The sequence below is a fragment of the Salvelinus alpinus genome, chromosome 25 (assembly GCF_045679555.1).
Source record: "Salvelinus alpinus chromosome 25, SLU_Salpinus.1, whole genome shotgun sequence".
NCBI classification, from domain to species: Eukaryota; Metazoa; Chordata; class Actinopteri; order Salmoniformes; family Salmonidae; genus Salvelinus; species Salvelinus alpinus.
In genome coordinates, this window is record NC_092110.1 from 7,224,963 (window position 1) to 7,238,021 (window position 13,059).

The 13,059-nt window shown below is 39.8% G+C and overlaps 1 protein-coding gene across 1 annotated transcript in view; it reads left to right on the top strand.

The window, feature by feature from the left end:
• Window positions 1-241: 241 nt before the first annotated feature.
• Window positions 242-13,059, top strand: part of LOC139553278 (leucine-rich repeat transmembrane protein FLRT2-like) — a 53,988-nt gene continuing 41,170 nt past the window's right edge. Inside the window, exon 1 of the mRNA XM_071365443.1 lies at window positions 242-513. The gene's annotated coding sequence lies outside the window, so the exon portion shown is untranslated. The remainder of the gene's footprint in view (window positions 514-13,059) is intronic.

The following is a 13,059-nucleotide window of genomic DNA, read 5'->3' on the forward strand; positions in this document are numbered from 1 at the left end:
GTTTTAGCATGCTGGACGGATCATCACATGGTCTTCATCTGTGAGATGCAGAGACTCCTCAACCAGCTTGGCCACTCTCACTTTTTCCTTCTCCCCTGTGTTCTCTGGTCTTCCCCAGGCTCTCCTTCCTTCACGAGGCCTGGAAACCCGACCCTACTGCACCTGTGAGCTCATCGCTAGCTGGGCTTAGGGGTTAAATAAAAAGGAGAGGAAGTCGAAATCCCAACTGGAGGTGTGATGCCTGCCTGTGGAGGGCTGGTCCAGGGCTGAGGGGGAGTTGAGGAAGAGGGACAGAGGGAGTGAGAGGGTTAAGTTACACAGGATGAAGAGAAGGAAATGCTGAGGTGTTGATCTCACCGAAAAGTTGCTTGAGCCGCTGAGCAGTGGTCCCAGTCTCCTGCTCTCTCTCTCTGAAAGTTTACAAGTCAACCGTGCAGTACGAGGAAGGGGGAGCGCCACAAAGGACTTCGAGACTGCATGAATTTAGAGTCCCTGACAGCAGCCCCAGAGAAGGTAAAGAGCCAGCCTACCTAATTACCTGATATAATGAGTATCTATATGGGGAACCGTTAAATTGTTGCTGCATGCGCTTACGGCTGGACAATTAATTAAAATCTTTATGATCATTATTTCAATGTTTACTAAGACATGTTTGGTAGAGGTTAGATAAACCTTATAAAAGTATGTATGGTGAAAACATAATGAACGACAAAACTATCCTCAGAGTTATATTCAATGTTACAGTACACTGAGATCAAATGTGAAACAAGAAACCATATTCAAAGTTATATTCAAAGTTATATGAAGATCACATGTAACACAGCATGTATTACAAGGAGTAACTCAAGCTGAAAGTGTTCATTTATAATGCAATACACATGCAAGGGTAGTTTCATAGATGGTTTGAATTCTTGCTGGCCTTTCAAGTATTATGTCCAAAGACACAGCGTGAAACACGTACTGTACTTTTCAAATATGTCTTAATATATTGTAAGGCACACAGATTTGCCCTGTAGATGGAAATACGGCATTATCCTATTACTTAATTTATTTTGTTGAGTGAATTTCCTCCTTAATTCCGTGCTAGTGTTTGGAGAATAAGACTACAGAATATATATAAATATATATTTTTAATGACTTGTCTTAATTTGTAAAGTCTATATGATGGTATTTTATTTTATTTTTTATTTTACTTTATTTTACAGTACAGTATTTTCTAGGTATTTACAAATAAAATACTTGTTACAATTGTAATTACACAATAACAACATATGAAATACTAGTTTGTTTAATCAAGCACTGCGTCACTAGCGCACCGTTTGAAACCAGCTTAACATGTAGTTGCAAATTCAAGTTTTTGGGACGTAAGTACCATCACTATCATACAATCTCCTATTGGAAACAGTACTGTAAAATACAGCGAATCCACAAAATGCAATTAATTGAAAATACACAGATGTCATCTAGTCTGATGTAATGTATTGATGTAAGTTCTTTAAATCTGAACATGAATTCAGAATAACTGAAGACGGGCCGCAGTCCATGGAATCCGTATAACTGTTCACCGTTTCCCCACTTCTGGGAATTTTGTTCACTGGAAAGGGGTTACCTTGATTTTGACAGTAGCTTACAGGCTCAGTGGCAAGTAAAATTCTGTATTTCATATTACAGTACATCTACTGTAATATAAATAAATACAGTATCAAAGCCAGTACTGTGTAATGACACACAATACAATACCGTATAATTGACTGTATTGTACTGTAAAAAAAAGTAAATGTTACCGTAATCGGAATGAATGAATGGATGAAATTCATTGAGGAGAGGGGTTTGTATTTCACAGTATTTTACTGTAATTATAAGGGATTGGTGCGAGCAGGTTGGTTGCTAGGTAAAGTGTTTATAAACATTACAGCATACTAAAGGTCTAATCCTTTGGGAGGGTGTTTTACCAAGCTAACATATGTAATTATTTTAAGATGGTCATACCATGGATCATTTAGCTATTTGATTTTGAGTATTTGACGTTTACTACTATAGCCCATAGAAACACATTGAATAACATATTAATAAATGGCAAAACAGACAGTCAAAAAATAAATCATAAGGAATAGGTTTTGTAGTGTCTGTCCTATATGTAGGCAATTTTGGGGTTTTGGACACATATTTAACCACTTTTTTGTTGGCTCAAAACTACCTCCATACTTCCATTTTTTAAATCAGGACCAGCTTACGTTCTGACGAGTCCCATGGCACTTGTGGGGGTCGGAGAGAAAAACGGAGAAAACCATAGTGTTTGTGAGAATCTCATCTTTCCATATTAGTTTGAAGCCCAAATCTTTCGGACGCTACATATTAGTTTGTAGCCCAAACGTTTCCATGAGAAGACCAATTTTTGGGATATCTCATGGTCTGACAAACACCGCTGTAGCTCAGCCACCTTCCACCGCCAGATGTGGATGGCCGACATAGGCGGATGTGGTGGATTGAGACGCAATAGACACTTAAGGATTTTAATGAATATTTGGTGTTTTACAGTATATTACTTGCACTTCTAGCGGCCTTAACAAAGGCTTCTAAACTGACAGGGCAAAACAGACTAAAAGGACATGGCAAAATTCTCAACCATTTTAAGATGCACCATGCAGAAATCGCGCCGCCATTTTCTGCTTGCAAAATGTAACAAGCAAGTATAGTGTAGAGAATCATTGTACCATCTAAACCATTTTTATTTTTTTATAAAATCATAACCCCCAAAAAAAATTGTCGGCAGTGTGAAGCTGGTGTACAAAACAGAAAGTAAAAGACACAAAAACTAAACTTGAATAACGAAATTGGGGTTAAAAAAAGGGATATAAAAAAAGGGAAAAAAATTTAGAAAAAAAGAAATGGGAAGCATAGAAAAAGCACACATAGAGCAGATCTACTGCTTCTTAATTGCTTTCAATGAGAATGACAGATTTATAAAACAAATTTCTATGTAAATTTGGTCAGGTCGCCCAAAAAGTTACACATTGCAGCTTTAAGATTTAAGAATTTCTGCCACTTCAATCTGTCCCCTATACATTTTTAAATGATGGGGCACAATAACCACATAGGAGTTAAATTCACTGTTGCATCAAAGATAGTTTCTTATAAGGCATGCCTCAAAATATGTTAATTACCTGGAAACAACAATACCATGCACTCACTAGTGGTCAAAAGGTTTTTGTTGCTCCAAAAATGCAGTAATGTACTGTATTCTGTGGGGTGGAGTTACAGTACCATTTGAAATGCAGCATTTCTTTCCCCGCCCACAACATTTCCCCACAATGCATCCTAATGTTAAGTATGCTGCATTAAAACATTTCACAGTATTTTACTGTTGATAATAGACAAAATGACTGTATAATTTACAGTTTTCCGTTACAGTGTGTAACGTGTACGCTAGGAATCGGGAAGCAAGTACAGGGAGTGAATTTAATAAATAAATGAAACATGGAACAAGAAACACGAGTAGCGTACAGACATGAAACACAGAAACAGAGTCAATAACGCCTGGGTAAAGAACCAAAGGGAATGACAAATATAGGGGAGGTAATCAGGAAGGTGATGGAGTCCAGGTGAGTCTCATGAGGCGCAGGTGCGCGTAACGATGGTGGCAGGTGTGCGTAATAATGAATAGACTGGCGACGTTGAGCGACGGGGAGCGGGAGTAGATGTGACATGACATAGTGTAGCTTGGAATAGTAGATTTAAAACAACAGACAGAACCAGATCAAAATCTTACAACAGTTGTTTCATTCGTCAAAACGGGATAAAATGAAAGTCTCAATGGGGGTCTTCACTACTAGGCCTCTTGAGCATTGTACGGATAGGCTCTTAGAAGAGTTCAGTGTGTATATCTACTGTATGTGTTTGCAAGGGCATACTTGTGTGTGTGTGCGTGTGTGTGTGTGTGTGTGTGTGTGTGTGTGTGTGTGTGTGTGTGGGGGGGGGGGGGGGGTTGTGTGTGTGTGTGCATATTGCATGTCTCTGCTTTCCTAGTGTGTTTGCAGTCCATCCACTTGTCTTTTACAGTGTTTTGATCAAAGGTGAAACCACAGTTATGGTTGCTATCCCACCAGCGCCTCTTTTTAGCTGTTTGCCCTGCAGTTCTATTTACTGACATTAATTAATTCAAATACTACCTCAATCATTAAATCCTGGACAGAGCTGTTCAGAGAAATAGTACTGTTCAGACAGACCAGAATTTGTATACATCTCACAACTGTACTGTGGTTCAATAGGATGATTGTTGTATTTCTATGAAGCCGATTGACCAGTGGAAGAGCTTTGAAAACATCTCAAGATCAAAAAGAGCTTTTGTACTGTTCTACAAAAATATGAGATGGAATAGAATACAAACTTTTACCAGCAGTTTTTGTTTTGTAGTTTTAGGTTTGTTATATCTAGCGCCTGAAGAAGTTTTCGAAAATGTATTTACTAGAAAAAGCAACAGTTTAAAATGAATCCTATGGCTCCCAGACATTTATATTGCGATGAAAATGCATTTATGTTGGCTACTACTCTGTATGTTGACAAAAGCAACAACCCCTTCTGGGGCTTTCCCTTTGCTTATGCCACCAAAGTCGCAGTGGATTTACGTGTTGTGAGACGTGTGACAGTGACAAAGTGCTGACATAACAGTTTCATTGCTGGTCGGGTCGCTGTGGACAGGTCACCTACTGTACGCCACTGTAGTTGTAGAAAGATAAAACACACCAAAAAAACACACACACAAACGTTCACATACAGAAACACAATACACGTGCATGCCCACGTGCACACACACAAAACAGTGAACACTTGCTGAACTTGCCCATTGACAGTACAGTCGTTGGGTACCTAATGACTACAAGACTTAATGACAATAGTACAGTATATCTTTAGATCTCCTCTCCCCGGGCAGGGCTGGTTTGAAGCTGGTTCCCCTTGCTTTGGAAACAGGTTAAAGTGGCTTCCAGAACCAGGACAGAGCTGAAATATGTAGTAGCAAAACTCTGTAGTAAATGGATGGTTCCAGGGGTATTCTCTTTCACAAATGACGGGAGACGTATTGAGGCTAAGCAAGGACTTGGGCTCTTAACTCCAAACTGTGAACAATGTCAGGGCATACATTTTTTGGGGGTCTCTTGTTTGCTGGTCACAACGTGCCTTGTCCTCATGTTATGCTTATCGTTTCGTTTTTTAGTCTGGCAAATTTTACTCCGCCTCAAGGCAGATCTCTAAAACATACAGATGACCCACATGAAAAAAGACTACAGTATACTATGGTATAAATACTATAGTATTCCCTGTAGTATTTTTGCAGACTTTACTGTAGCATTCACTGTAGTGTTTTTGTAGACTTTACTGTAGTATTGACTGTTGTATACTGTAGTATAATGTAGTATTTCCAGTTACCTATAGTATAAATACTATTGTAATTAATGTATTGTTCTTGAGGATCGTACTATACTGTAGTATTTACTATAGTGTTTTGTTTAATTATCTTTGACATAGAAGTGGAGTGTGTGTGTGTGTGTGTGTGTGTGTGTGTGTGTGTGTGTGTGTGTGTGTGTGTGTGTGTGTGTGTGTGTGTGTGTGTGTGTGTGTGTGTGTGTGTGTGTGGGTGTGTGTGTGTGTGTGTGTGTGTTTGAATATGTGATCTTTCTATAACCTGGAAAGATTTTTTAAAATTGTTTGTTTCTATATTTGTTTTTGAAACAAAGTAGCATAATTAATCTAATGTTAATCAAATATAATTAACATACATTTGTCTAAACTCCAGTTTAGATGCTTTAGGTACTTTCACATTTTATACTTCCCAACCCGGCAGTCAATCTAAAATCAGGTTGTGGTTGATAAAAATTCCAAATGCTAGATATCCCCACTCTGTCTTGATTGCAATATGAATTACACATCACTTTGCAATCCATCATAATTTGACTTTCTGAAATACTTGTTGTACTGTGTTAAGTAATTGTATTTTAATTATAACATATCAGATTATAATCTTGCTTGATGAATTCAACAGCCATGTCTGTCACTAACAAATACAGTCATTGGTGGCAACAATACAATATACTTGAAAGGCAAGGCACTCTGGAAAATATGCAAATAAGCCTTTACACTAAACAGTCTGTTAATTTAACACAGAAAAGTGTGGACCCATATAGACACTGGACCATTGTTTGCTGTGTACACATGATTGAGGGATACTACAGTGTGTAGTATAGTATTCTACAGTATACTACAGTTTACTATAGACTTTTATAGTAAGTACTGTAGTATTCTATAGAAAACTGTAGAAGTTTTTCAATACGAGACTGAATAATTCCACACCTAATTTTAGAGAGTTGTCTGGGTTTTTCTATGAAGCATATAGTGAGTAGATATCATCAAATGAAGCAAAAAATCTCATATTTAGGTCTTTACATCTTATGATCAGGCTAGATAGAGCATATCAACGGTAAAATACAAGATTACTGTTGAATTGAATCGGCTGAACTGTATTCCATTGAAGAGAAATCTAGCTCAATGGACCAGATAATACATTGCTTAGCAGGGGGCTCCAGCTTCTTTCTTCGGTTATTCAAATTACCAAATTATTTATTTATGCATTTATGCTGTTAGCACCTCCCACTGAGACCTAGCCAGTGGTTCTGAACAACCATTAGCCTTGAATCCTCTACTCTCCTCAAGGGTTGAAAAAATACTCTAACTTCCCCCAAATTACCAGGTTTTCCAGAAATATTGGTTGTCTGATTCTGGATTTCCTGCTTTTTCCTTCCTGATTCTGGGAATCTTCTAACTGGGATTTCAGGAAAACCTGTGAATTTGAGGAACGTTACAGAAATTTTGCAAACTTAGCCGAAACTGAAGCTCAACCCATCCAATGCAGCATTAGCTCTGTAATGACTGGGCTATGTTAAAAAAAGGTTGTTAACGATCCGCTGGTGTATTTCAGATTTTCCAAAAGCATGGACTCAAAACTTGTTCCAAGATGGTAAACATTAGACTCTTGCTTCGCTCCTAAAGAATTTGTTGTGGTGTCGGGGTACTTGGCTAGAAAAACATATTAGCATCATTCCAGAGGCAGAGGAGGAGGGAAATGAAAACAGGAGAAAATGACTAAATTGACTTTAATGGGCATTTCAAAGAGGTCTGGGAGAGTAGGGGTTGGCAACCGGTGGGTTGTATTCTACTTTTGTTTTACATGATGCTGCCAAGAAACAAAGAGAAGTGGAAAAGTTTAGGTCTGCCAAGTGGGTGTGATGCTCTGCATCTTTATTAAAAGCTTAAATCCAAATCAGCTCCATTTGGATTAGACCTCATTCCTGCAGGCCACATTTTTTAACCCCCATTAGTGGTTAAGCCTAACTCCTACATACATTCAGCCTGTTGGCATCCTTGGAAACAGATTCAAAACCATACATTTAAAACATTTTATGGAACAACAAAATGATGCAATGGTCAATAAACAACATTTCCATTTTTACTTCCAGGCAAGATAAAAACAAATCAAACACTAAGAGACAAAGGGATATAGAGATAACCAAGATTAGAACAGTAAAGGCCACACTAAATAGAAAGCATTTCATGCACATTCCCATTGAATGAGTGTCTGAGGATCTAGGGATCTGGTCAAAAGTAATGCACTAAATAGGGTATAGGGTACCATTCGGGACATTCACAGGGCTTTCTCCTCCTGTCGTAAAGTGGAGGTATGAGCCTGGTTGACCCAGGTCAAATTGCAATACCATGCTTAGTTGATTACCTGGCGGAGGCTGCTGCTGTTCAGTAAGTGGATCCCCTAACCTTGTGTCTTTCACATTAAAGGGGCCTAGCGCTGGTGCAGACCAGACGGAAGACAAAGCATCGACCTCAGCTGAGCTTGGGGGGGGGGGGTAATAGAGATTTTTTTTTGTTGCTAAAGCTCTCTCGCAAGCTCACATAGAAACAGACAGTGGTCTAAGGCACTAGCTGTGCCACTAGAGATCCTGGTTCGAGTCCAGGCTTTGTCGCAGCCGGCCACGACCGGGAGACCCATGGGGCGGCGCACAATTGGTCCAGAGTTGTCTGGTTAGAGGGAGGGTTTGGCCAGCAGGGATGTTCTTGTCCCATCGTGCTCTAGCGACTCCTGCGGTGAGCCGGGTGCAATGCATGCTGACACAATCGCCAGGTGTTTCCTCCGACACATTGGTGCGGCTGGCTTCCGGGTTAAGCGGGCATTGTGTCAAGAAGCAGTGCGGCTTGGCTGGGTTGTGTTTCGGAGGACGAACCACTCTCGACCTTTGCCTCTCCCGAGTCCGTAAAATTGGGGAGAAAAAGGGAACAAAAATAAATAGAAAAATAAAAAATGACACAATTAAATCAAAAGTATAAATTAAGAAACAAACACACACAATCTCTGAAGGGATGTCTCGCTCCACTCTCCTTTTCTTCTGTCATCAGAATTTTCATATTCTTTCAGAATAGCCAATGAGAGCTAACTGTCAGTTGTGAGAAGGGCACACAAATGGTTTATCCCTAGGTATGATGCAATGGTGTAGACAGAGCCAGTGGGTGACAATCAGTGGTTTAAGAGAGCTACCTAAAATAAGCATTATTATACTCTTAGCTGCACTGTAACTCTCTTAAACCACTGATTGTCACCCACTGGCTCTGTCTACACCATTACCAAAAACGTACCTAAAATAAGCATTGTTATACTCTTAGCTGCACTGTAAGTTTTGGTACATTTTCAATCCCAGTTTGAATTATTTGTTGTCTTCAAAATTACTACAACCATTCAATCACGCAACCCAAAAGCATTATTGTAACAGGTCATGTAGTAGGCTACATTAATCTCTGAGAGGTAATCATTTTGATTGTGATTTGTAGCTGAAGACGGTGGTTAGGGAGCAATGTGTACATAACATTGCACACTCCATAGGGCATGTGGAGATGATTATGTTGATAGAGAACATCTATAGCCCCATCTGAGAAACCAGATGTAATATATGTGTGTGGATGTCGGCTCCATGGCACTGTTTGGTCGTTTTATTTATTTATACTGTACACACAAGAAAGCAAGCAAGAATGCATACACAAACACACATGCACACACGCGCGCACACATGTACAGTACACAGACACAACTGCATGTACCGTAAAATGACATACCACAGAGAAGGTTTTTTGGGGAAAGCGTTGTTTGTTTATGTTTGTAAATACTGTTGTCTGGACAGAAATGAGAAGTTTGAAATAGTCGGACAAATTGAACTGTGACACAAATTGAGAACTGTGAGAACCTTTTTAAAAAATAGCGCTGTTATTGCGGCACATTTAAATCTTATCCACACCCACTGTTAGACCCTTATGAATACAGGGAGGAATTATGGAATAGTAAGAAAATAAAGAATAAAAGCCACAACACATGTAAAGCACATTTTCAGACTTTGTGTTGTATTGATTATATGCACATTGGTGCCAAATCCGAATTTGATATTTGGAAGCATACCTCAGACTCTGAGTTCTCCAATTGACATCAAAGATTCAAGAAAAGGTCTAAGTTACACGTGAATATCTCAAGATACCATTTGGCCCATTATAAAAGTTCACTTCTTAAAAGCTTTTTTGAAAGTCTGTTTTACCTCATAAGACCAGGATGAGATAAGTGTTCCCGAATTGACTTGCCAAAGTCTATGGAGCGATCACACTTGGCTTACATCTCTTTTTTTGGTTATGTTCTCATGACTATTCAGTCATGTTAAGTATCAAATCATTAAAAGTCCATATCCCAGTGTCAATATCAAGTCAAACTATATTATAATGTAATGACTTCAATGTGGTATAATACAAGCCAGACTAGAGCCTATAGCAAGTTTAAAACTACCTGGACCAGTGAAATTGTGAAAGTCTGCTCTGAGTTAGTTTGTACTCCCTTTTGCACTGCATTGCTTGTTAGCCAAGTAGTTTGTGCTAGCCGGGAAGGGCTTGACAGAACATAAGTCACAAAAGCCTCACGTACGTGGAGACCCAAACTGTCCTATTCCTAGCTCATCCTCTGTTTGACGTAAGTGCACACTTCCACTCTATTCTTCAACACGTTTTGTGAAGTAGTTCATATGTGCAGCCGCTCGTATATCTTGTGACACGCATGTGCTGGGATCGGTCATGCCCGTGTGTAAGCCACTCACAGGGATGAGAGTAGAAGTGGGAACAACGTCAATCTCCATTTGTTCAGCTGCTGAGAGACATGATTAAGTGGCACAGATATGATCCAGAGAGACGCCTCACTTTAAGCCCCTAGACCCAACACACATGTACACACACACATGCAGACACACACACACACACACACGGACACACACACACACTGTACCCACACATGTACATGCAGCACACACACACACACACCAGCCACACACACAATGTGACGGCTTGAGTTTCAGACCCTGGGTAGATTGACTGGCCGCTACTCCCTGTCCTGATTTATTGTTGCAAATGCAAAGATTCCAAGAAGTGAGTCAGTTTTTGTTGGCAAGGCAACCGCCCAGATCGGTTACAGGCTGCACCACGAGCCCCCGCTGCTCGCTATTTTCATGGTACACACTGTATCAGCCATGAAATGATACCACCACTAAAACAATATTCATTAATTGAGATTGCTGCAATACTTCAGGGTTTTGGCTCTGGGCCCTGGAACCTGGGGCTGTCCGGTCGGACCTCCAGTGAATTCTCCCAGGCCCTAGCCTGAGTGATGGCTGGGCTGGCAGGGATCAAAGCAGAGGATTGTAGCTCTTGTTGGTGAGATGTAGGCTACAGTACAGTAATTTGACCTCACTGCAAACACAGGTTATCACAGAAATGTTCCTAACACTGGCTGGGGTATTCTGATTATATTGAGGACATCTCAGCACAGCCTCCCTCCAGGGCAAGGACCCTGCTCTGCCCTGCCCTGGCATAGGGCTTATGATGATGAAAAACAAAATAAATACAAATGAACCTACCTGAAAACAAAATGTGCTGCCAGGAGTGGTCATACAATATGTGGGTCAAGTTTTTCCATGACCATGCAACATCAGCAACAAAAGAAAAATGGTCATAGGCACAACTCCTGGACCTATTTAGGACCACTCCCTGGTAAAACATTTGTTTTCAGCTTTGTTTAAAATCTAAAATTCTACTGTCCTGTACCGTACCATATTGTACTGTACTCTTCAATGTTCTACTATGCTCCACTGTGGTATACTGTACTGTGATGTTCATACTTGTGAAACATAGCCTAGGCGTCTATGATTTGTTCAGATTTGGATCTGGTTCCCCCCGACCAAATGTGTACTTGTTTGGGGCTAATTAGAATAATGCCCAGTATGCTTTGCAAGTGTTTGTTTTTGCATTTATATTTTGGTCATTCAGTAGACGTTCTTATCCAGAGTGACTTACACTCAGCGCCTTCAACTAAGGTAGAAAAACAACATATTACAGTCATTGCAAGAAAAAAAATCTGTTATTGTAGTTGAAGTGGTCTGTTGGTTTATTCTGTATATTGGACTACTTCGAACATCCTCACTTCCAGTTTTATTGCTTTTGAAAAAGATAACATACAGTAAAAGCATGTGATGGGAGCAATAATACATGTTTTGTTGCAATCTCCAGTTGGCTCCTCTTTCCTGTTAATTGGTTTGGAAAATAATTGTTGTGATATAATGTTTACTGAATTGACAATGTATGACAGTTGAAATTTGGCCATAGAATCAATGACCGTAAAAAACGTATTTTCAATGTCTGTAAATTACATCGTTTCAACATCTGGAAAATACATATTTTTACCTTTCATTCAGTACTTAAAATACACCTGTTTTCAACATCCAGAAAATATGTACAGTATGTTCACCATTCGAAAAATAAATATTTTCAACATCCGGCGTCCGTATGAGACATAATTTCAACATCCATATAAGATGTATTTTCAACGTCTGGAAAGACGTCTTCTTACCTTTCATTCAGCACATGACATGTCTCTGATGTCTGTGACGTAATTTTGCTTATTGAGTCTTGGCTGCAGGTATAAAGACATGGCCCGGGAAGGTACAAATCTCCAGTTACAAACTGTTGTCCATCACAACTTGGTCTATTAAATACCCCTGGAATGACATGGTGGAGTGCAGCTAGCAGAGACCGAGAGGGAGGAACGTGCCCTCCCTCTTTATCGCCCGGAGGAAAGTGCTCCTGTTAACGCCATTTGTTTTTTTCGCCGGGGGTCTTCCCTTTCCTTTCCGCCTGATGGAATGAAATGAGTGGACACCAGAGTCCTATCAAAAGTAGTGTGCTCTATAGTAAATAGGGTACCATTTAGGATGCAACCCCAGGCACAGTTACATGATGTATGGTGGCCTCTGTGAGGCAGGCTATTTTAGGCGGAGTGTGCCCATTAGCAAGGCTTTTCTGACTGTGTCGTAAATTAGGACACAGGGTCAATGCAAGGCATTTTATGTATAGGTAATGTACACTCACACAAATGAGCTAGCTAGCTAAACACAGGCCAGCTCTCTGTGTTTGCTGTCTACGCATTCCCATTGTCCCATAGAGGGCTATAAAAAATATAACCGTAAAAATGTGGGAAGAGAAGTCCACATTTTGAGGAGTAAAATTATTTTAGTTAGAAAAATCGTGATTTGGGAAACAAAGAAACTCTAGAATGCATATCAAAGTAACTGTCCAAAGTACAAGTTTTCAGTAGACACAGACTGAGAAGAGGAGAGCTGTTGCCTGTGTTCTCAAGCCAATTCATATGTGTTACAGGACATGGAAACAAACTATGGTAAGCCACTATGTAAGTAAGTAAACCGTTTCACATGTAGAACACATTGTAGAATATTTTATTAAAAGCTAACCCAACAGAACTTAGTCCATGTCCTGGAAATAGCTTTACTGTGACATATTGTAGATAAGACACATGAATATGCATCTTGGCAGACTCAACTCAGTATGATTAAGTTATCTGCAGTGGCAGGATATTATCCAAGTTCCTGGACCAGAAGTCCCCACAAAATAGTAAACAAATAAAAA